Below are 27,071 nucleotides of genomic sequence, written 5' to 3'. Positions count from 1 at the left end.
AGTTTACCATGCATTTATTGGTTCTTGATAGAGCTGAAATTTTGTTAGTGACTATCATTACAAACTTTATTTTCAGTTGATTTTGTTAGTGACTATCATTACAAACTTTATTTTCAGTAGGCCAGTGCATTTAGAACTATTTTCAAATTCAATTAGACATTTATTATTCTTCTTTGATAATAATTTTCCTTAATAAGAATTTTATTGCAAAGAAATAAATGTGACTATTTACCAAATATACTTACACATCTATTTTCTTCTAGTTGTTTCACAAGAATTATTGACTAATATTATGATCCAATATAATCTATCAGAAAGATTTAGTATGCATTTGGGGTTGACATAGTTCCTCTGTAGTGAATGACTTTAAAAACTCAGTGGTTCCATTTCTTAATATTCAATAATCTGGTTTCCATTTTAAGTCATCTTATAGCATTGCCTCCACTGTGTTCTTTAAGTCAAATACAATTATTTACCTCAGGTGTCATTTATGTAACTTCACTTCCATATTTTATAATGCTTATCAGTCATCCCAGCTAATTCTTTGCCACCTTATTTTTAATACATCTTCAACTTCTGTGTTTTCATCTAACTGTATCTTTCTTTTATTTTCCTTTAGTCATATCTCTTCATTTTCCATTCTCTGACTGAGACACTTCTTTCTTGCAGCAAAGTGCTTTTATTTCTCTAAATAAGTCTTCATTTTAAATTTGCCCCATATTTCTAACAACATAACTCATGTTTACTTGAATACCATGTAACTAACTCAGCCCCAACATACATAGCATTTATGATTCACACCTTCATATCTACCATCAGAATAGTTCCTTTTCTGCATTTTATCTCTTCTGAAAATCTACAGAGATATCTTAATCTTGTTTGCCTAAGAAAACAATACACAACTTTTGACTGTTAACATTTTTGCATCTCAATATGATATGTATATTAACTTGCAATATATAAAGCTGCTTTTACATATATTTTTTTCTTCTGATCTTTATGACAAAAACAATCTCTATTGTACAGCAAGATCAAATGATTGTTTTATAAGGGTCGACATATTTACAAGTGTTTTATTATCCACATATTTAGACCTTAACCTTCTCAAAAGATAAAGTACAATTGTGTTTTTTTTAGAATGGAAAAGAAATAGAACTGAAAGGATTACAAGACTTCATTCGCACACAGGAAAAATAGATTATGCAATAGAAAAAGTTGAGATAAGTTTAAAAACAGAAACTCTAATGTTTAGTTGAGATGAAGACCAAGAAACTACAAGACAGTGGGGAGGAGAGAGAAAAAGTAGATTGCACACATACTTCAGGAGATGTCAGGAAAAAAGAAAGGAGATTAGGCCATATTAGGCTTCAGATTTTTCGTTTTAGATATAAATAGAAGGGAGACAGCTATTCTTCTTTAATTTGGGGAAACTGATGTAAAAAGCCTAACAAATTCAGTAAAATATTCTTCATGTGAGATTTGTTCTTGAAACTCTGAAGAGATTTGTGCTTGTTTGTTTCCCCTGAATCCATAATTCTGAGAAAAATTATATAGAAGCATAAGAAAATATAATTTTTTATGTGATAATTTGATTTTTAACATTTAACAGGAAAATGTTACTCATTCAAAGGCATCCACTGATACCAAGTCAATAGCAAGATCAGGACACATCAATGCAGAGCCAAAGGTTAAATTAAACATTTCTGAGACCAGGGCAGGACCAAACATGAAACAAATGTTCATAAACTAATCAGTGAGTCCCTCTTGTAGTTTTTGCCAAATTATAGGTGTGTGTGCTTTTGGCCCCCATCTTCTGTGAAAATGGAGTCATTTTGCAAATAAAATATATTTTAATATGTTTATAGACACAGTGTACATTGTACAAATGAGTAGTATTTTGAAGAGTAACATGTTTTTTAAGAAATGTTGGCCTGCCTTTGTCAATAAATAAGAAAATTTGAAGGTGAAGTTATCTGAATACTACCTGATGATATTTGCTGGCATTTTGCAATGCATTAATATTAACTATTGGCTGAAGTCCATCACAGGTACAATTACATTTAATATTCCATATGTTATAAGTAATATTTGGATGTCTATAATCATGAATACAAACTGTAAAAATACTAGAAATATTTCAATAGTGAATTCTCAGGAAATATGATTTCTCATTTTTGAATTCCAAAGATTAATAATATTTGAAAGTAGTTAGAAAAAATTTTAGTACATTATAATGCATTCATTTCTAGATTATTGAGATTGACTCTGTCATTGTACATTGATTTCTGTAGATTAGAAGACTCCAACAAATTCTGAATCAAGTTTAGAGAGTTACTACATAAAATGTGACAATTTTCAACTGGTTCTTCTTTTACTGAGCTTTAGAATTTTTCTTCTCTACATCCGCTGAAGATTTCATTATTTTTCTCTAGTCTCTGACTCTTCTGTTCAGCACTACTTGCCTTCTTTAGGCTATCCTCCAAAATTAACTATTTTTTCTTTATTCTTCTCCTTTTAATTTTTTTGATGGTTATGTTAGTCCTCTGGTGTTAAAAATAAGCACATCATTTCTACTGCTTCATTTAAAAACTGTCTGCCTCACTTCTGCTTTTCAAATCTGACATAAAATATCTCTTATAGTCCACAAAAATTTGAAACAATTCTTGAAAAAAGATGGAATTTTTTCAAACTGGAATTTGAAAAAAGATGGAAACTGGTAAATGGAACTCTTGTATGGTGTTAACACCACACAACTGGGAACACAGTAACCCTCTCTCCAGATAGGATGAAAAGCAACTGTTCCAATGTTGGGTGAGATTTTTTTATTTTTTTTTCTAGCTGGATGAAATTCTTCTTTTGATATCATATGTCTTAATACTGACATATATGGTTATCTACTTCTAAAAATCATGTGATGGAGAAAAGGAAAGAAGAGAAAAAGTAACTAATATATACATATATTCACTTCATAAGAAGTAAGAAATATTATTTCTATTGCAGTTCTCATTTCTGAATTGGGCGACATAGTTGTAGCTAATTGTAAATCTTTGTTTTATAAACTCGAAACAGTAAACTCAACCTGATCTAGCTTATTTTCTTTTCATACCTATCCCCCAATATTGGGATCCATCTTCACAAATAATCTATAGGTTTTTGTTAGTATTAACAAAATAGTGCAATTATATTTTTGTGCACCATACATGCTTGTGTGGCATACTTTGTCCCTAGCTCTCAAAGCTCTCTGTGACTTGAGTCTGGTGAAACCTAAAGAGGCAACAAGAGATTCAGGAGCATACTAGGACAAATAAGAGCCACCTAAAGATTTCCAGGCTCTAATGCCTGGAACATGTGAGTACGTTATTTTGCCTGGCAAAAGTGACTTTGCAGATGTGACTAAACGAAGAATCTTCAGAAAGGAAGGTTTTCTTCGATTCTCTGGGTTGGCCTATTATAATCAAAAGGTGTCAATAAGAGGACAGTTGAAAGGCCGGTGTGAGAGGAGATGTGGTGATAGAAACAATCAGCAAGAGGGTGGAAAACCTCGCAATTCTGACTTTAAAAATAGAGGATAGGGATGGGCGGGACGGGCACAATGGCTCATACCTATAATGGCTCATGCCTATAATCCTAACAATTTGGGAGGCCAAGGTGGGTGGATCACTTAAGGTCAGGAGTTTGAGAACAGCCTGGCCAACATGGTGAAACCCCATCTCTACTAAAAATACAAAAATTAGCTGAACGTGGTGGCACACGCCTGTAATCCCAGCTACTCAGGAGGCTGAGGCAGGAGAATTGCATGAACCCAGGAGGTGGAGGTTGCAGTGAGCCGAGATCGTGCCACTGCACTCCAGCCTAGATGACAAAGCAAGACTTCATTTCAAAATAAATAAATAAATATGAAAAACGAGGATAAGGTCATGAGACAAGGAATGTGAACAGCCTCTAGGAGGTGGAAAATGTAAAGAAATAAATTCTCTCCTGGAACTCCCAGAAGACATGGAGACCTGCTAAGAAATATAGATTTTAGCCAAATAGGACCTATTTTGAACTCTGACTTCTAAAACTATAAGATGATAAATTTGTATTGTTTTAAATCACTAAGTTTGTTGTAATTTGTTACTGAAGCCATAGGAAACTGAGGGAATAAATCCTTCAAAGGATCATCAGTGTTTTACAAAGCAATTATTTTACAGAAAGTTATATTTTTTGCAGGCAAAGAAAGATTAAGCTCATAGAGGGTAAGCATCAAAGAGATACTTTAACTGGTGAAATAAAATCATAATAATTTATAAGCTTAAGTTCTTTGGTTTCGTTGGAATTTACCTATATACCAATCCATTTTTCAAGGCTTTGCTCTTACAAAATTAATGCTCAATTTTAATGTAAGAGACCCTGAGCATTTTGAAATTCCTTTTGTGCTATAGCTCAGACCCAAACAGGATTAGATTCTGGATTTTGTTTTCAGGAACCTTTAACAGGCAAGAGCTGAGAGTTTCTCTTTAAGTATTCATAGAAGCAAAATCTTGGGCTTTGTAGTTAAAGCCATGAACTCATTATTTTATACCTCAAGTCTTTTATTGAGTTTTGAAGCAATCATCTAACCCTACTGTATCTTTTATTTCCATCATTTCTTTTCAAATTTAGAAACAATGTCTCACTTTGTCACCCAAGCTGGATTACAGTGGCATGATCACAGCTCATTGTAACTTCAAATTCCTGGGCTCAAAGGATCCTTCTGCCACCAAAGTGCCAGACTACAGGTGACAACCATTGTACCCAGCACCATATCCTTTTATATAACTTATCACCTGATAACTTACCTTTTATGCACAAGTAATTACCAGTGTCAAAAAGTAGTATTTTAAGCCATTGTTTTGACACTTTCTGTGTTTTGTCATTCTGTGAACTACTAACACTCCCTTTACCCTCAGAAATACTGTCATAATGTCTTAAAATTGAATCATACAAGATAAATCATTTCAGATAAATCACACCCAAATTAAATAATCCATTCTTAAGGTTCCGTTCCTCTAGACACATTTCTGGTTCTAAATTCTGTATCAGTGCATTAATTAGAAAAGCAGAACTCATTAGGGAGTACATATGAAAGGATTTACTATAGACATCATGGGGGATGATTACAAAGTCTAAGTAGGACTGTTGCTTCCATATCTGGATCTATATCCTAAGGTTAGAAGGGCATTCATATGGTTAGGCTTTGTGTCCCCACCCAAATCTCACCTAGAATTGTAATTCCCAGGTGTTTAGGGAGAGACCTGGTAGGAAGGGATTGGATTATGGGAGCGGTTTCCTCCATGCTGTTCTTGTGATAGTGAGTGAGTTCTCACAAAATGTGATGATTTTACTAGGCAGTTTTCCCTGCTTTTTCTTGCCTATCTCTCCTGCTGTCTTGTGAAGAAGGCACCTGATTCCCCTTCTGCCATGATTGTAAGTTTCCTGAAGACTCCCAATCCACGCTAAACTGAGAGCCAATTAAACCTCTTTCCTTTATAAATCACCCAATCTAAGGTTTATATGGCTTTGCTCTGTCTCCTCACCCAAATCTTATCTTGTAGCTCCCATAATTCCAACATATTGTGGGAGGGACTGGGTGGGAGATAATTGAATCATGGAGGTGGTTTCACCCATACTGTTCTCGTGGTAGTGAATGAGTCTCACAAATTCTGATCATTTTTTTAAAGGGAGTTTTCCTGTACAAGCTGTCTTTCCCTACTGCTATCCACGTAAGACATGGCTTGCTACTCCTTGCTTTCTGCCAAGATTGTGAGGCCTCCCCAGCCATGTGGAACTATAAGTCCATTAAACCTCTTTCTTTTGTAAATAGGCAAGTCTCGGGTATGTCTTTATCAGCAGCATGAAAATGAACTAATACAGTAAATTTGTACCAGTAGAGTGGGGCCCTCCTGAAAAGATACCTGAAAATGAGGAAGCAACTTTGGAACTGGATAACAGGCAGAGGTTGGAACAGCTTGGAGGTCTCAGAAGAAGACTGAAAAATGAGAGAAAGTTTGGAATTCCCTAGAGACTTGTCAAATGGCTTTGACAAAAATGTTGATAATGATATGGACAATTAAATCCAGGCTGAGATGGTCTCAGAGGGAGATGTGGAACTTGTTGGGAACTTGAGTAAAGGTGACGCTTGTCATGTTTTAGCAAAGGGACTGGTGTCATTTTGCCCCTGCCCAGGAGATTTGTGGAACTGTGAACTTGAGAAAAATGATTTAGGGTATCTGGTAGAAGAAATTTCTAAGCAGCAAAACATTCAAGAGGTGACTTTGGTGTTGTTAAAGTCATTCAGTTTTTAAAGGGAAATAGAGCATAAACAGAGCATAAAAGTTTTGAAAATTTGCAGTCTGGCACTGTGATATAAAATAAAATCCCATTTTCTGAGGTGAAATTTAAGCTAACTGCAGAAATATTGCATAAGTAACAAGGAGCCAAATGTTAATCACCAAGACAATGGGGAAAATGTCTCCAGGCCATGTCAGAGGTCTTCACAGCAGCCCCTCCCATCTCAGGCCCAGAGGTTTAGGAGGAGAAAATGGTTTCATAGGTCAGGCCCTGGGTCCCTTGCTGTGTGCAGCCTAGGGACTTGGTGCCCTGCATTCCAGTGGCTTCAGCTATGACTAAAAGGGGCCAAAGTACAGCTTGGGCTGTTGCTTCAGAGGGTGGAAGCCCCAAGCCTTGGCAGCCTCCATATGGTTTTGAGCTTGCAGGTGCACAGTAGCCAAGAATTGAGATTTGGGAACCTCTGCCTAGATTTCAGAGGATGTATGGAAACACCTGGATGCCCAGGCAGGTTGCTGCAGGGGTGGGACTCTCTTGGAGAATCTCTGCTAGTGCAGTGTGAGAGGGATATGTGGGGTCAGAGGCCCCAAAGAGAGTCCCTACTCATGCACTGTCTAGTGCTTTGCAGGGTATAGCCCCGCTCCTGGCTGCTTTCATGGGTTGGTGATGAGTGTCTGTAGCTTCTCTAGGTGCACAGTGGAATCTGTGTGTTGATTTACCATTATGGAGTCTAGAGGATGGTGGTCCTCTTCTCAGAGCTCCCGTGTGTTGTGGGAGAAACCCAGTGGGAGAGACAATTGAATTATGGGGGTGATTTCCCTCATACTGTTCTCATGGTAGTGAGTAAGTCTCAAGTGATCTGATGGTTTTAAGAAGGTGAGTTTCCCTGCACAAGCTCTCTTGTCCTGTTGCCATCATATAAGATGTGGCTTGCTCCTCATTGCCTTCTACCATGATTATTAGGCCTCTTCAGTCATGTAAAATGGTAAGTCCATTAAACCTCTTTCTTTTGTATAGTGTCTAGTCTTGGGTATGTCTTTATCAGCAGCATAAAGTGGACTAATACAAAGGTATTTCTTTATAACAGTGTGAAAACAAACTACTATAGGCTATCAGGAAGAAAAGATGAACATTAAGTAGAGGAAGCACAGAAAAACCTGAAACAGTGAGGATGTACTGCAACCCACAAGGAAATCCTGAAACCCTCCTCAGTCTCTCACTGTCTGGATTCCTTTCAACTTCAGTGATCAAGGTGTTTGTTCTAAATGACAGGCTAATGCCTTTCACCATAAAGTAAAACATATGTTTGGATCAGGATTTGAAAAATCTTAAGGAAGAAATCCACCAGGAACTAAATCTTTGGTCCTGGTTGCTGTCTTAATCCAGCAGCAGATAACAGTTAGGGGATAATTAGCTGGTAAGCAATGACTCCAGGGCCTTCCCCTGACTTTATTAGTATAAAAATCTGGGTCTGCTCTTTCACCTCCACCTTTAGTATCTTGAACAAAATCACTGTGGTCTGCAATAATTTGAGCTGACTCAAATACAAATTCACAATAGTATCCAAAATATTTTAAGCCAGTATGGTCACTGCTATTTACTGTTCACAGTAGATAGATGCCACAGAGTTGAAATACTATCTTCAAGACCACCTATTTTACCGAGAAGTAAGCCTTTAGTTGTAGGAAGTTTGAGGGCCTGGGGTAAACTCTGGGAGTTGGAGAAGGGCACTTGTACAAGGGTTGTGCAATGGTTATTAAGAAAGTCACCCGTAAGTTTTTCAAATGTTAACAACAGTATGATTATGCTTTTGGCATGCTGTCAACGGTGACAATTCAGCAAACATGCTTGGAATGCAAGATGAATGAACATTTTAATGATTCTGTTGTTCAGCAGAATAAGTGAGTTTGCTCTCCATTGCATCCTTGCAATAATTCATAATCCTTACTCCTTTTAAACTCACAGTTTAATGTACTATTTTAAGTATCGCTTTTCATAGATTTAAAATTAATTTGCATTTTACTGTAGTCAATATACATTTAAAGACTCTCAATATCACAAATTCAATGGTAATTTGACTATTTGAATATATTAATTAGTTTACTTAATTGGTATTTCAAATGTAGATATAGATTGCAACTATCAGAGAGATGATGTGATGAATCTCAAAATTTATAATTACTTAATGCATTTTATGCTAATTTTTGTTTGTCTAGTTATACTGTAAAAGGTTAAAAAATTCAGTATTCTTTTGCTATATGTTAGAAATTTTATTCATATTTACAAATTTAATTTTATATTTTTAGGGTTTAAAAGTAGTATTTTTACCATTTTACATAAGAATAATATTTATACATTTTATAATCTCACAGTAATATTTACAGAAGAGGAAACTCAATATATTTTGTTACTCAAACAATTCATTCTTGTAATTTACTATTTTTAATAATAGCCTAAATATTGTTATTTTGTTTCTAAATTTGAGTTCGATATTAACACAAAACTTTCTCAGGAGGTAAGTAAAGATCATTTGACCCTTAAATCTCATTTTCTTTTTTTTTTTTTTTTTTTTTTTTTTTTTTTTTTTTTTTTTTTTTTTTTTTTGAGACGGAGTCTCGCTCTGCCGCCCAGGCTGGAGTGCTGTGGCCAGATCTCAGCTCACTGCAAGCTCCGCCTCCCAGGTTCACGCCATTCTCCTGCCTCAGCCTCCCGAGTAGCTAGGACTACAGGCGCCCGCCACCTCGCCCGGCTAATTTTTTGTGTGTTTTTTAGTAGAGACGGGGTTTCACCGTGTTCGCCAGGATGGTCTCGATCTCCTGACCTCGTGATCCGCCCGTCTCGGCCTCCCAAAGTGCTGGGATTACAGGCTTGAGCCACCGCGCCCGGCCCTAAATCTCATTTTCTTTCTAGAACTCTAGGGAACCCAGCTCATTATTTCTTCATATCTAATACTAATAGTATTTTTACGAGTATGTAACATATTTATTAATACATAAATGTACTTCCATTTTATAATGTATTTTGACTTTAGCCAATCTGCTTTTAATATATGCAGTAGTACTAAGTTACAAAAAATAAAATTGCAATCCATTATGTGATTTATAGTGATGTTCTTCAGATCTTTCTAATAGGTTGTGTTTTAAATAATTCACTGATTTCTAATATGAAGTTGATTTCATCATAAAAGGTATGTTCAGACTATTAAGAAAGTATGTGCATTGGGATGGAAATATTCATAGGAACTCACCTGGGAAGCCCATGAACTGTGTCACTTAAAGTGAGAAAAACTGTGGTTGATGTGTTCGATGATTGCTATAACGTATTTCACCTTTCCACATTCAATGATAGTGTTATTATTTATGTAACAGGGAATAATTATCTATATATCCCAGAAAATTTTTATGAATTTTATATAGTTATATATTTACTCATTTTTAATATGGGTCCTTTGTACTCTCATGGAAATAATTTATTAATTCATTTATTCACCATCGGCTGGTTGGTGGTGACTAATCTCTCAGGCAAGATACCTTCTATACAGGACTGTTCTTCCTGGAGAAGTAAGCCATTATGCAATTATAAATCATCACCATCCACTTTTTACAACAGTTGGAGGATAAATGAACCAGCTTCATGAGGAGATCTGGGCATGGTCACTACAGCATTCACTGTATCAACCCTTGACCTTGCTCAGATTTATTTACTATTTATGTTGTTTACTCTATTCAGACAGAGATTCCACAGAGTTGTTTTCAATCACAACTTGCAGGAAAAAAATAAACTTATGAGATGTGAATTGATGAGATTAAGTAATCTTCTCAAAAGCAGTTGAACTTGAGTTCAAAATGCTATTCATCATGCCCTTTTTCTGTCACTCATTGATGACTCTCTACCCCTCCACCAAGCCAGTATTTCTTTAATTGGAGAGGCTTGCCTGGAGGGGTAACACAGCATCTTATTCTAATGGTTTCTATGTCTATTTCCCCTTTAAAATTGGACGTGTGTATCAAGAGATACACACATGAATGACTTAAATACCAAATATATTTATACTTGTACTTATTGAATAATTACCACACATCCTTATGATGATCAGTTTCCATTACTCTTGCTAATAGGAAATTTGTTTCTGTGCCTTCTGTTACAAGGGTATGAGAAATCATCCAGACAATGCTGCAGCCATACATTTAAATTTACTGGTACTCTTGCTGTATCCCCTGGAGAAATGGGCCCATCTGAGACCTGGACTTTTTGGATGAAACAGTCTATATTTGTTGGAATTGAGAAACAAAAATTTCTAAATGTGTCATTGACAGTAATGGCGAATAGGGCCATGCTTACTTCTGTTTATTGGTTCCAAGAATCACATATGTAATTTCTCAGTGTCGGAACACATACAATGGAACTTGTGTACTAATGTTCACCTGCCTAGGAGATAGTGGATGCCATGTATCGTGAAAGGCAGGTCAATTAGTCAGAAGTTATGTTTGTGGGGGTTAATATGAGTAGATCAGATAACTCTGTGATTCCCTCAGGCAAGAGTGCTTAATGAAGTCCTCTAGGCAAAGAAGGCAAACCAATATCTGCACTCTGCATCAACTCCAGTAAGGAGGAATCATTGCCTGATGTAACCAAGTTGCTAATGTTATTCTCAAGGAGTGATCCTTCTCTTGTGTCTTTACAAGTCTTTGAAGGTGGCATTAATATGCCATTGTCTCTGAGACATAATTTTGGTTTTGATTTTCTACCCCAATGGTGACAACATAGTCTTAAATTATTTTATTTGGATTTTCCTACCACAATACATCATATTCTAAAGGACAAACAAATCAATGTGAGGACTTTGCCAATTGCTAAGGTTCTTCACTCCATTTATATATTCATGAATTCAAGGAATAACCAAGTGAGCTAAAGGCTTTATCACTTCCCAGGACAAAACAAATGTGTTGACTGATCAATGGTAAGATATAACAGCTGGCATGGACTGAGTAGTGCCCTATCTACCCCCAAAGCCTATTTGCTGAAGACCTAACTCCCAGTGTGACTGCATTTGGAGACAGAGCTTTTAAGATGGTAATAACAGTGACATGAGATCATAAAGGTGAGGCCCTAATCCAACAGTACTGGTGTATTTATAAGAATAGAATAAGATACCAGTGATGTATGCACACAGAATAAAGACCACGTGAAGACACAGTGAGAAGATGACCATCTACAAGCCAGCAGGAGAGGCCTCTGGAGAAAGGAACTTTGCTGGTACCTCCATCTTGGTTTTCAAGACTCCACAACTGTAAGAAAATTAATTTTTGTTTAAGCCAACCAGTCTGTGTAGTTTTATCATGACAGCTTGAGAAGACTAATGTAATAGCCCAGCATTCTTGGCTCAAACTTTGGAATACTTTGATGGGTTTTCCCAGCTTCAGAGATCCCCAAAGTGTCAGTAGATGCATTGAAGTGATTACAACAGGGGGTTTTAGTTATTGCTGCCTAATTCTTTCTTCTGCCAAATTCAGCTTTCTTTCTTCTCCTCTATTCCACAGTTGTCGATCCCACACATCCCCTGATAAACTTTCATGAGAATACCTTCACACTCAACTGAGTGCAAACCCAACCTTCAGCATTTTCCTTGTATATGTTTGCCTCCTTGTGGGTAAAGTTGTTAACAATAATACTGCTACAGCATGCCAGGCACTAAGTCCTGGTACCAGCTATTTTAGGTTAACTTCCTTAGAAACACCCCAGAGTGTGAGAGAGACATTCTTGCTAAAGTGATTGAGAGAATGCTTTCCAGACACTGGAAGTACAGGAAGCAGGATAGAGTAGGGTAACAAAGTTAATCATGTATGTGCCCTTGGCTAGAGACTAAATTTAACCCCCTTCCTCTATAATATCTGAAGCACAAGTTCAACCACAAAGATGGCTCCAATTGAGGCAATTGAGCCTGTCATTTTATCAGTTAGTCAGTGACCACAAGCTACCATTTTGGGTAAGGTGCTCCTATTTAGTCATTTGCTCAAGAGAAACAATCAGCTGTGAGCTTTTGGTAGCCATCACTCCCAGAAGCTCGCAGGTTGGTGTACATGTCTGGCGAATGGGTCTTGGGGAGAGCACCTCTAGCAATCACTATGTCACGTAAAGCAGTGGTAGCAAGCATAATGTAAAAAAGATGTTCAAAATAGCACCTTTAGTGTAAAAAAAATCTTGACAGCAATTTAAGTGTAGGAACTAATTGCATGTATAAATGCATAACATTTATATCAAATTTATTGTAGATATAGATATTGCTATTTAAGAAATACATTAAAATACATAATCACATAAAATGTTATGAGTAAATTCAGAAGTATATAATATTGTTTAATGAAAAATGACATATCTTAGATACCAATATCTAACAAATGTATTGATTAAAATAATATTAACAAAAATTTTCAAAGCTGAACCAAAAGTAACTAAACTTCATCTGTCACATCTGAAACCAATTTTTTTAAAAGATTGAAACTGAAGAAATAAAAATAGCAAGGAGATATAAAGAACTTTGATTTTTGGAAGTCAAAATGATCAAATCAACATGGAAGCAACTCATATATGGGCATAACTGAGAATCCAGTAATATAAAGTTTTTAATATGATTAATCACAGAAAATACAATACTTATCTAAGAACAATATATGTGTACAAATGAGTATATATCAATTATTTAAAAAACGTGTTTCTAAAGTTAACTCATAAATTCAGAATTTTTATTAAAACTCAATTAGTTCTTTGAGAAATCTCCAAACTGTTCTCCACATTGGCTGAGCTAAATTACATTACCAACAACAGTGTATAAGTGTTCCTTTTTCTCTGTAGCATTGCTAGCATCTGGTGTTTTTTGACTTTTTAATAACAGCAATTCTGACTGTTGTGGACAATATCTCATTGTAGTTTTGATTTGCATTTCTCTGATGATTAGTAATGATGAGCATTTTTCTTATACTTGTTGGCTATTTGTATATCTTCTTTTAAAAAGTGTCTGTTCATGTCCTTTGTCCATTTTTTAATGGGGTTATTTTATTTGGTTAAATTGTTTCAGCTCCTCATAGACTTTGAATATTAGATCTTTGTTGGATGTATAGTTTGCAAATATTTTCTACCATTCTGTAGGTCGTCTGTTGACTGTGTTGGTGGTATCTTTTCCTGTACAGAAGCTCTTTAGTTTAATTAGGTTCCACTTGTCAATTTTCATTAAAACAGAGCTACCATTTGACCCAGTAATCTCATTACTAAGTATATACCCAAAGAAATATAAATTATTCTTTTATAAAGACATATGCATGAATATGTTCATTGCAGCACTATTCAAAATAGCAAAGACATGGAATCCTCTCAGGTGCCTACCAATGCTGGACTGGATTAAGAAACTGTAACGCATATACACCATGGAACACTAGACAGCCACAAAAAAGAAATCCTGTTCTTTGCAGCAATGTGGATGAAGCTGGAGGTCATAATCTTAAGCATATTAATGCAATAACAGAAAACCAAAAATCAAATGTTCTCACTGTAAGTGGGAACTAAACATCGAGTGCACAGTGTCATAAACCAGGAAACAATCAACACTGCGCAATATTTGAAGGGGGAAGAAGGGGAGCATGGGTTGAAAATGCAACCTATTGGTTACTATGTTAATCTGGCCTAGTTAAACTATGTAACGATCCTACACATGCACCACCTGTAGTTAAAACAAAAGCTGAAATTAAAAACAAGAAATTGGGACCACTAAAATAAAATCTGTTGGAACCAAAAAGTTAGATCTGAAAAAGGCAATATAGTAAACCATATAGTCATATTATTATGTATTATTTGCATAGAATTATGATTGTCCATCTAAACAGAAAATAAGATAATCTACACAGAAATAAAAAATTGAATATTAATAATAAATTTTAATAATCACTGTAAAACATAACACTAAAAGGTAGAAAATATCTTTGGGAGATATATTTATGAACAACAAACAAAAACTATCTGTAATCTATAAAGATAACAGTTCACACAAATCATTACAAGTTACATAAAATTTGGCTAAAACAGAAAAACTGTTCTAAGCACATGAGCTAATATTTCTCTTACAGAAACAGTACATATAGCACATTAAATTGAATTAAAAAGTCTAAAGATAATTGGAAACCAAACAACACAAGAAGTTGGTGAAACTCTTAAGTTAATATACGCTTTTGCTTTTAAATGGAATTGAAAAATCTTGTACTCAACTTAGTTGATCATTTGTTATTACCTTTCTGGAAAAAAATTTGAAATTTCAAATATAAATATATATATAGTTTTTGAAAATAAACACAATTTTGAAACATTTAAATTAACTTGATATATATACAATTTAAAACTTGCATAGTATTTTATAAATATAACTTATTTTTAAAATGCATACTGAGTTTTAAAGTTGTCTATTTTACAATTATACTGAATAGTAAACATTGAAAACCATTCATAGTCCAACTGGAGAAAACTGAAACAGTGGATTACGTGATATAATTTCAATAGCATATGAAACAGCCATGAAAGTCATCCTTTTGAAAATATCTAATGCAATAGTAAAATAATCTATATTGTAATTTGTAGAAAAAATTACTTAGAATAAAATCTACACTGTCTAAAAAGTTGCATGTATCATCAATTAAAAATGTCTATATGTATGCATATATGTGTATGAATGCATTCATCAGCAACGATTATCATTGGATACAGGTGAACAAGTAATCATTTCTATGTGGTTCTTTTTCCTGTATTTTGCCAAATAATGACAGTGTAAAAAAGAAATAGAATCCTCCAAATGGATGAATTAAAATAAAAATAATTAGTAAAACACTATTATGGTTACTTTTGTAAACATCGTCCTCATATCCTTCATAGACCTTATAAAAACCCGTGTCTCCCATACAATATTTAAGGCCAACATCTTCCTCTGTGATTGAGGTACTATATCCACAAATATTATCATTTTTCTGTATTCATTTTTCCCTACTCTCTTGATTGTAAACTTGTTGAAGTGCCGTCTACAGCAAAGAAAAAAAAAATATTTTCCTTATCTTTTTTTTTAAAATTCAAACCCTTCTACAATTATTACTCAACTACAATAGTTCCCTCTGTGTTTATCTGCATTTATGTGATATCTTTCTTTTAGGATATTTTATTTTTTATGTAATATCACCATCTCCTATTTTTACAACATCATTATTGGCTGTTTTTCCACACCTCTATTTCTAAAACTTATTAGCACATTTTGACTTCTCTCATATGTTTACATGTTCAAGATCTGTTTATTTTTAATAGAAGAAAACAAGCAAAAATTAAATTATTCCACATCTTATGCAAAAATCATATGTGCCTATATTCATTTTATGTAGTCAACTTATTCAGTCATTCATCTTACTGTACCTATATTTTTGTCACTCAATCTTCTCCTCACTGTAATTAGGACTCCACCAATCTTTCTACCACAAAAAGTTTGCTAAAATCACCAGTGGCTTATGAGACACTGAATTCTATAGCAATTCAAACAGCTGATCACACTCTCCTTAAAACCATCCTGCTTGGCTCTTTGGTTTACATCTTATATCATTGGCCTCTTCTTGATCTTTTATGTTTCTTGTTTTGTTATCTTTTTTCGGTTACTTGAAATCTTGTCTATAGAATACAACTCTTTTTACCTCAATACTTTTCCCATAAGAACCATCATTTATGTCAGTAGATTTAATTTTCACTTTTATGAGATACGTTAAATTTATACTTCTAGCCCAACACTGTCGTCTGAGCTTCAAACTCATATGTCTATCTCTCTGTATGATATTTCCACTTGGAAGTCACAATTCACTTTTTTTTTTTTTTTTTTTTTTGAGGCGGAGTCTCGCTCTGTTGCCCGGACTGGAGTGCAGTGGCCGGATCTCAGCTCACTGCAAGCTCCGCCTCCCGGGTTTACGCCATTCTCCTGCCTCAGCCTCCCGAGTAGCTGGGACTACAGGCGCCCGCCATCTCGCCCGGCTAGTTTTTGTATTTTTTTTAGTAGAGACGGGGTTTCACCGTGTTAGCCAGGATGGTCTCGATCTCCTGACCTCGTGATCCGCCTGTCTCGGCCTCCCAAAGTGCTGGGATTACAGGCCACAATTCACTTTAAAAACAACAAGTTCATAATAAAACTTGTACTTCCCTTCCCCTATTTGTATTTCTGTAGTGTTTCCCATCTTATTACATGACATGATCATAATTATTTAAGCTTGAGAACCTAGGGGACAAATTCAACATTTTCCTGTTTCTGTCCATTTTTATTCAAGCCATCAACATTTATTGATTATTCTCTAAGTTAAATATCCCTTGAATTTGTCCATTTTTCCTCTTTACTATCTAACTATTTCCAGCTACTGTCACTGTGTTTGAAATTTTGCGTCCACTCAATGAGATAATATAGCCTATCTCAGTATATACAAAGGTGACTCTAAGTATCTATCAAGTAGAGTCATCTTATCAAAATTCAGATCTGTGTATATTGCTCTTTGTTTAATACATATTAATTACTTTATTTTATCAAAAAACAGAATGTATTAAAATAGAAATTAGGATTAGACATTCTGACTTACCTGCCTGCCTCATTCAAACTTGCTTTCATATTGATCTTGGTATTCCAGAACTATTATATTTACTTTGTTTTATTCTGCATGTTCCTTTTAGCACAGGGCCTTTACACATGCTGTCTTCTCTCAGCCTATAATTCCTTTTTTGTTTGTTTGTTTGTTTTTAAGACAGAATCTCCTTCTATAGCCCAGGCTGGGGTGCAGTGGCACAAGCTTGGCTCACTGCAACCTCCACTTCCCAGGTTCAAGCGATTCTCCTGCCTCTGCCTCCTGAGTAGCTGGAATTACAGGCTTGTGTCACCACACAAGGGTAATTTTTGTATTTTTAGTAGAGATGGGATTTTGCCGTGTTGGCTGGGCTGGTCTCAAACTCCTGAGCTTAGATGATCCTCCTGCCTTGGCCTCCCAAAGTACTGGGATTACAGTCTTCAGCCACCACACTAGGCATCAGCCTAGAATTCTTATACCCAATCCTCCATTAGTCGTGTTACTTCCTATTCTGTCTTTAATTTCAGCTTTATTAGGTAATCCTTCACTGACCTAAGTATACATTTTCTTCATAATGCATTTTTATAACACCAAAGCCCATTCTTTTAGAAACTTCCTAAAGCATTTTAAATTTTATTTTTATTTGTGTGATTTTTTTTTAATTTAATAGCAGTATCTTAGTAGATTTTATGCTACTATGGTCTACATAGCAGATACTATGCTAGTATGATTCCATGGTCATAAATAGATTTCAAATTTTTCCATTTACTTTTAAAAATGATTATGTACTTAGTGTCAAAAAATCAGACAAATGGAATATTTTCTGTTAAATAATTATAAAATGAGTTAACAAATGAATAAATGAATGAATAATATAAGTTCCATGATACATACTAAATTTTTTATTATTCTCATGTATTTGATAATATTTTATATGCATTTTCCTATTTTAATGTATGTAGTGTAAAGTGTATTCTAGAACAAAACTGTCAGACTTTCCTCTTTGTTTTAAACAATAATTTGTTAATCTTAGGCACAACTCATGTCAACTCTATTGAAAATTTGGGGGCATAGATATGAGAGCTCTATACTTATAATTACATTCCTAGATAAATAGAGTAACTGATATAGATTTTTCTGGAAATAGAGCTCCTTCATCTAACCACACACTCAGTATTGATTTAATAGCAGAAACTGTTATTTCCACATTAACTTTTAGCTAGTGGTTCATTCCTGAAATGTTTTCAGAATAAGATTTGTCTTTCCAATATTAATAGTAAATATAAGAAAATAGCAATGTAGAAAGGTCAAAAGGAGCTCCATAATTGATTGTATTACTGCTCAGTTAAAAACACCTAAAGACATTAGTCAGTAGGATCAACCCCAGAATAAATTAGTGAATTAACAAGGGATATGACTATTCAGGGAATTTCATGAGATGATACTAAAATACTTGGGAAGTTTTAATGATTAAAATTTCCCCAAGGAAACCTGTGCTGAACATTCATTAAAATGTAAGAGATGTAAAAACATCTCTTACACATTTTATACTTCCTCCCAGGTATTCAAATGTGAATAATCACATTTCTAAAAATGCATGTAATGGTACCTACATGAGGAGTTGTAGGAGTCATGCATGAAAAGATTTAAAAAGGTGACATTTCAAGGTTCCTTCAAAAAACAACCCCCTTTTGAATTAAAGTACGTGTCACCTTATATTTTAGTATTATTCAAATAGAATATTTAATGAGTACATATGCTCTAGACATTTTCTTAGATCCTATATTCTTTAATTTTTGCAATAACCCTCCTTTACCATAGTCATAATTCATGAAAAGGAAACTGAGGCTCAGTGGTGTTGAATGCATGTGTAAGTTTTAATAGCTAAATTGGTACTGAGCCAAGGTAAAATTAATTGACTCCGAACACTAGTTATGTTTCATTTTGCTCTATGATCCCTAGAATGCAGAGGTATTTTTTCTACTTTGACAAAAGATGAACTGTTAATACTCAGATGATTGTATTTGTGTGCCACACTGGGCATAATGACTAATAAAACTGCTTACATTTTAAATTACTCTCTATCAGAAAGTTACCATTTAACCTGAGAAGAACACACTCATTTACATTCCAAGGGCAGTTTGAGATTTGAATTAAACATAAGTGTACACAAGAAAGGCATCCCATGGTGTTTTCCAGGAAGTCAGCTTCTAAGCACTTATTAACTCATATATTTCCTAGGCGGATAAATGGTAAACTAAAATGCATTGTGCAGTCAATGGAAGGCTCCTGAACCGAGAGCTAGGACGTCTACACCCTAGACTTAGTTACTGCACTAACTTACTCTATGCCCTTGGATCAGTTGTCATTTCATATTTCTTGGCCATATTCAAAAGCCTTTCACAATGAGGGGAGTAACCAGAGCATTTATGGGGTTGTTTTGAGTGGTAAAATAGTTTAGAAAGAATAAAATAGTTATAGAACTCTCCCCACAAAGATCACAATCTTTTTAGATTCCAATCTCAGTTAGCCAACCTACTTGGTCAGTCCTCAAGCCAGAAGACATTTTAATTGCTTTCCTTTCATGTATATCCTATGGAAGATTGAGACATTAACAGAGAAGGGTTTTCTGTGCAACATGGATCTCAGGGGACATGGAGTCACTCAGGCTCTTTTTATCACAAGGACAAACTGTGGATTGCACATCCTTAAAGGCTTTCTATTGCCCCGCTACTTGACATATTTCATAAAAGATGCAAGAAGATGGTAGATTTTGTTAGCATTTAAATGACCTGTTGTACAGTATATGGGGCATTCTCAACTTGGGTGCCAGCTGCTCAGAAAGCTGCGTACAACCCTGGTAAAGGTGTTAGTGAGCAGAGATTTGTGTTAGTGCCTATTTCCCCATAATAAACTACAGCAACTGAGGGAGTTTCTTGGAAGTGAGTTTGTGGCCCTTTACTTCCTAACTTCATGTGTTTAAAGTTGCAAAAAGTTCTTTATTTTTCACTTCCAAAATGTGGCCTGAATTTGATCCAATCTATCATATCTACAACTATCACGTTAAACAAAGCCTACATGATTGCTCTATCTTTTCATAAGGCAAAAAGATTGATGCCAACTCATCCTGTCAGACTTAGATAGCCAGATTTCTCACTGCATTGCTAAGTTCACATTTCATTAATATCCTCTTTCACCATTCTGAAATAGCCACATTAATCCCTTTGTTCCCTAAGATATTTCCACCTAAATTTATACCTCTATTATTTATTATTATTATTTATTATTACTTTTTGAAATGGAGTCTTGCTCTGTCACCCAGGCTGGAGTGCAATGGAGCGACCTCAGCTCAATGCAAACTTTGCCTCCCGGGTTTAAGTGATTCTCCTGCCTCAGCCTCCCGAGTAGCTGAGACTACAGGCGTGTGCTACCACGCACAGATAATTTTTGTATTTTTAGTAGAGATGGAGTTTCACCATGTTGGCTAGGCTGGTCTAGAAGTCCTGACCTCAAGTGATCCGCCTGCCTTGGCCTCCCAAATTCTGGGATTACAGGTGTGAGCCAGAGCGCATGGCCTATAAATTTTTTCCTATCATCATTCATGTCTCAGCTCTGAGAAAATTCTTCTCTGCATAGTTGTGTAAGGTTTCTCAATTGTCTGTCCTTCCCTAATTATCACAATGTTTTACCTTATTAATTTTACTAATCATTATCATATTATTACTTAATATTAATATTTTTATTTCCACTAGGCTATATATTCCCCAAGAGAACATAAGACTGTGTTTTGTTTAATCATAAATTCCAAATAAATGCAATAAATAATAGATTTTATGATAGAGTGACTAAGATGTAGAGAGTTGGAAGGACGAATGAGAAGAGTAATAGAGAGGTAGCAAAGTAGGTCTAGAGATACCTGTGACACTTGGGACAATTGAGTTTTTCTTGATTAATGTTCATATTCATGTGTAATGGATGTGTGACACATATTTTATGATCTCTATAGTCTCTTCATATTCTAATCATATATCTTCATGTGTTTCCACATGTCATTAATATACAAGAAAAAAATATCCTCATTGAGATTAAATTTATGAGAAAGTATAAAACACAGAAGGCTAATCTTGTTCATTTTTATTTCTTACTCACAAAAGGTGAAACATTCACATTCCTCAAAAGTGGTACAATTGCTTCCATTTTTAGATAAAAATATTCAAACGTTTGCTTGCTTTTGTTTATTAGGAAAACTTTTAGATGAGAAATAGTCTGGTTTGCTGTGTTTTACACATCACAGTAGTTTATTCGCTGATCCAAGTTGATTTAGACTTTTTGTAACCTTATTTGTTGCTGTAAAATAAAATATTGGAACTTGGCTTGTGAGTAACAGAAATTCTTTAGAATTGCTCCCTTAAGAGAATGAGTTCTCAATAGAATGTTGTTTTGAAAAGATGAATAGTATCGAGGGAACATAGAAATCTTTATTGAGATGTATTTTTTGGTTGTTATTGTATTATAGTGCTGTGTGTTTTGTTTTGTTTTTTTTTTCCCCCAAGCGTTATTTGGAGTATTGGTCCAAAACTATCCTAAAACTTAGTTGAAATAAAGGCAGAAAGAATAGCAAACTAATGATGATAAAGTTCCAAAGAAAGAAATGAAAAGTAGTCAAAGGGGAAATGTTAACTAAAATTGATAAAAGAAAAGAAAATAAATGGATGAAATAATGTCACTTTAAGACATCAGAATAAAATGAAAGAGAGATAGGTTTCAATTTAATGACTGCTTTGTGGCTTGTATGAAATACATTGATTTTCTCAGTCTAACTTTTAATAAAAATCATCTCTATTTCAAGATAAAGCTAAAATTTGAGTTAATAAAACTTGACATGATAAAGAGTTTATAAAATGTTTTCCATTTAGCCAGCCATAAAAAATTTTAAAAAATATTTTCCAGGTCTGGAATAACATTATGAGTTACATTTGTTACCTTTAATTGTTTAGAACTAGATTAAACTTTATAAATCAAAATATATTACTGAATAAGTGTGTGCTTGTCTATAATTAAATATTTTTGATTCATACTTAAAATAGTTTGTCACTCTAAAGATATCAGTATTAAATTTAAAAGAAAATACATTTTTAATTCACTTTGCTTTAAAAGAAACTGTATTGGTTGGTAAAATTGTACAGCCCATGGTTTCAGAAAACTGTATAGGAGACATCAACATTTAAAGTATTGTGCATGATAATCTGTGAAAAGTATGATTAACTATTTATTTGTTGGAGAATAACATGTTTTCTTGACCAATATTCACAACGTTTTCACTACGAAACACGTTTTCTTGTATAGTTTCCATATATCACAAGGTCTTGCCTATCAAACTCATCAGCTTTATCAACATGAAATTTCTTTTTTGTTCTAAAATTTAAACCTTGTATTTCAATTTTTAATCATCATAAAGAATTATTGTACTTATAATAAGGTAATGTTTTGTATCAAAAGTAGACAGTTTTTAATTAAATTGAACCAGCTTAGGTTTTATGAACCTTATAGAATTTTATTTTAACATTAATGAAAACCTAATTGGAATCTAGCAGGTTGTCTGATAATCTTATATTTTATAAAACTGATGCTTATAATAATGACATTTATAAACTAAAGATAGAATGAAAATTTTTAAAATGTCTTACTAAACGCCAAGTGATTATGAAATATTTAATATACAAAAGCCATAAAACATTTATAAAATGCAAACATGTGCACAACACCAGATTTACGTTCCAAAATATACCACCTTTATTGTTAAATTCTCTGATTTCATTACTTTCCTAATCCTATCCTCTGCCCTTCCTATTTAGGGATAAATTTTTTCTCATGTCACTTTTATGTTTTAATAAAAATCATAGGTATCCATAAAAATTGTGTTTTTGCTTTTGCATGTCTTTAGATATTTACCGATAGTATCATCTTTCTTTTAATTTTGTACCATATTATGTCCTGAGTCCATGGACTGAATAGGAAACAGAGTGTGATGTTTAATAAGAATGAAGGTAAGAAATGTTCCTGTCTCATTCTCAACTGAGGGAATATTTTTAATATTGCACAATTAAATGTGACTAGTTGTATTTGTTCGCTTTTAGTAAAGACTCTGATATATGTCCTTTTAGAATATAAAGTTGTTCTTTTACATTTATCATTGAATAATCTTTTTTTTAAATAACTCAAAGGTAAAAGTTATAGACATAGAGGTTCTAAAAAGTTTCGCTTGATATATCTATGCTTTGAAAATGCATGTATGATTTAGATTTTCCACTTATTCCCATGCTAATTTTGGTGTGTTATCCTAAAATGCTGGCATTTAATTTTTTCCAAATTTATATAAATAAAATTACATTTAATTTTTCTTACTGTATTTTAATGTTTGTCATATCTGAAATAATATTCCCTGTTCCATTATCATGTTTATTTGTACCTTCTCCCTTTTAAAATAACTTAAATTTGCTCGTTTCTTGTTATCTGTATTAATCTTTTTTTTAAAAAAACTATTTTACATTGTTGCTTTCTGAAAACTCTCAAATGATCTTCTTTCTGTTTCACTTTTTAAAAAACATTTTATTCTTATTATTTGCTTATTTCTTTTTTGTATCTGGCTTTCTTTTTAAGTTCTGAACATGGAACACTAGTTTTTATCTTCTGAAATATTCAAACATTTGTATTAAAAGCTATATTGTTTCATTTCAAACTAATATAGCTGCATTTTGTCTTCTTGATATGCTTCATCAGTATCATTTAATAAAATGTGTCATTAATAAAAATATATTCTTGTATACATTGGACTTTTTCTTTTATTCGTGCTATTTTTTACAGTTTCTTGCTTAATTTCTAAAGTGTTAGGAATTTTTTGGTCTAATTTTATTATCAATTACTGTCTTAATTCCACTCTGGTTAGGGAACATATTTGGAATTATTCAATACTTTGAAGTTTTTTGTAACTTGCTTTATGACCTAATAAGTGGTCTATTTTCGTAAATGTTCAACAGTACCTTGGAAAATAAGTGTGTTGTATTTCTATAGATGTAAAAGCAGTGACATTTGTTAATCTTGTGAATCAAAACTTCTATATTACTCTTGTTTCTCTGTTTTCATGTTATGGATCACTGAGTGATTGTTGAGAGAGAAATCACCAAAATTTTTCATATTTCTCAATTTTTTTTTTTGCAAAGGCTGTGATTGCCTTTATTCTAGGTCATCTTTTCAAGGGTATCTGTATAGTGAACAGCCATTGCAGATAAAGATGTTTGTCTTTCAGAATAAAACAGGAGGCTTATTTACTGTCCAGAATAATAAAGACACTGTTTCTCTCTATGGCAAAGGTCCAGCAGGCTTACTGCCCCTTGTTAAAGATATGAGTGCCCCGAGCCCTAGCTTCCTTTCTTTTATGCAATCCACCGTGTCTGCAGGATTACCAGGTCTTTGTGTCACCATGTAAGAATTGGGATTTGGAAAACTAAAACAAAAATAATACTAAACTGGCAACTGCTATTGCTACCAGTAGTAAACCGACTTTTGTCTCTCATCCAGATATCTAATTTTCACTTTCAAGAAAAGTAAAGTTCAGATCCTTCACAATTCTTTTTTTTTTTTCTTTTTTTTTTTTTTTTTTTTTTTGAGACAGAGTCTCGCTCTGCCCCCAGGCTGGAGTGCAGTGGCCGGATCTCAGCTCACTGCAAGCTCCGCCTCCCGGGTTCACGCCATTCTCCTGCCTCAGCCTCCCGAGTAGCTGGGACTATAGGCGCCCGCCACCTCGCCCAGCTAATTTTTTTGTATTTTTAGTAGAGACGGAGTTTCACCGTGTTAGCCAGGATGGTTTCGATCTCCTGACCTCGTGATCCGCCCGTCTCGGCCTCCCAAAGTGCTGGGATTACAGGCTTGAGCCACCGCGCCCGGCCCACAATTCCTGATAGAAATGTATTTTAAAGAACTGACAACATATTTTTGGATTTGTTTTATTTCTTATGTTAACTTTTGCTCTCTCATTTTGACACTGCTATTGTAATCTAGAAATTGGTAACTTTCAGTTAGATTAGCCCTTTTGAATTTGGGAAATGTCCCTTTTGTATTGTTAAGTTATGTTGCCTAAAAGCTTATTTTGTCTAAACTTAGTATAGCTACAATGGCTTTTTAAAAAATAGTGTTTAGGCCGGGCGCGGTGGCTCAAGCCTGTAATCCCAGCACTTTGGGAGGCCGAGACGGGCGGATCACGAGGTCAGGAGATCGAGACCATCCTGGCTAATACGGTGAAACCCTGTCTCTACTTAAAAAAAAAATACAAAAAACTAGCCGGCGACGAGGCGGGCGCCTGTAGTCCCAGCTACTCGGGAGGCTGAGGCAGGAGAATGGCGTAAACCCAGGAGGCGGAGCTTGCAGTGAGCTGAGATCCGGCCACTGCACTCCAGCCTGGGTGGCAGAGCAAGACTCCGTCTCAAAAAAAAAAAAAAAATAAAAAAATAAAAAAAAAAAAAAATAAAAAATAGTGTTTAAATAGAAATTTGCTTTCAAATTCATTGTGTGCTCAAATTTTAAGTGGGTATTACATTAGTGGCATAGTATTGTTCTTATATTTAATTTGGCAATAATTTTTAGTAGGGAAACTGAATCTTTAATTCTCATATAATTACTGACATGTAATTATTTTTTCAATTTTACCTATTTTATGATCCATTATGTTTTTACTTTTCTCATTTTAGTTTCAAATTAATCACATATTTTAAATTATTGAATTTTTATTAGTAAATAATCATTTTAACAGTTTTATTGATGAATAATTGATAGACAATAAATTGTACATATTTAAAGTGTACACCTTAACAAGTATTTACATAGTTTACAGTTCAGAAACTATCATCACAATCAGCATAATGAATATACTCTTTATCTTATAGTCTCTTTGTCCCTCCTCCCCATTGGAATCCCTCCTCACATATACCATTCTCCTGTCACCAGGCAATCAGTGATACACTTTCTTCTGAGAATAAAATTATATAAAATGAACTCTTTAAAAGCTTATTTCATTCACGAACATAATTACTTTGAGATCCATTCATGGTATTGTACATATGATAGTGCATTTGTTTTATTCAGAGGTAGTAGATCATTGTATGAATCAGTCACGATTTTTTCTTTTTTAATTTGTTGTTTCCAGTTTGAGGCTATTACAAATAAGGCTGCTATGGGCATTCATGTTCAAATCATTTATTAGGCATATGCCTTTTTTTTTTTTTATTTCGCATCAATAATGAGGAATAGAGTGCCTAGATCTTATACCAGGTGAGTAACATTTTAACAAACTGCAAAACTGTTTTCCAAAGCAGTTGTATCTTACAAGGAATGTATGAAAGCTCTATTTCCTCCCTATCTTCATCAACACTGGATATAGGCAGTACTTTTAATTTTAGGTATTCAAATAGGCAGAAGTGATATGTCATTGTGGTTTTAATGAGCTATTTTCTACTGACTAATGAGGTTGAACATTTTTTATATGCTTATTTGGCATCCAGATACACATTTGGGGACAATGTCTTGCCAAACTGTACCTTCTTTTTCTTCCCCTTCTCCTTCTTATTCTCCTTCTCCATCTCCTTCTCCTTCTCCTTCCTCCTCCTTCTCCTCTTCCTTCTTCCTTCTCCTTCTCTTCTTCTCCTTCTCCTTCTTCTTCCTCTTCTTCTTTTCCTTCTTCTCCTCCTCCTTCTCCTTCTTTTCTCCTCCTCCTCCTCTTCCTCCTCCTCCTCCTTATTCTTCTTCTTCCTCCTCCTCCTCCCTCTTCCTCCTCCTTTTCTTCTTCCTCTTCTTCCTCCTCCCCCTCCTCCTCCCTCTTCCTCCTCCTCCTCTTTCTTCTTCTTCTTCTTTTCTCTCTTATTCTTTCTTATCTACTTCTCTTCTCTGCTTCTCTTCTCTTCTATTCTCTTCTCCACTCTTCTCCTTCTCCTCCTCCTTCTCCTTCTCCTCTTCCTCCTCCATCTTCTTCTCTTCTTCTTCTTTCTCCTTTTTTCATCTTCTCTGCTTTCCTCTCCACTTATCTTCTATTTTCTCTTCTCTCTTGTTCTTCTTCTCCTCCTCCTCTTCCTTTTCCTCCTCCTCCTCCTCCTTCTT

This window comes from Trachypithecus francoisi, unplaced genomic scaffold (genome assembly GCF_009764315.1).
Source record: "Trachypithecus francoisi isolate TF-2019V2 unplaced genomic scaffold, Tfra_2.0 Lachesis_group2, whole genome shotgun sequence".
NCBI lineage: Eukaryota > Metazoa > Chordata > Mammalia > Primates > Cercopithecidae > Trachypithecus > Trachypithecus francoisi.
This window is presented reverse-complemented; position numbering follows the sequence as displayed.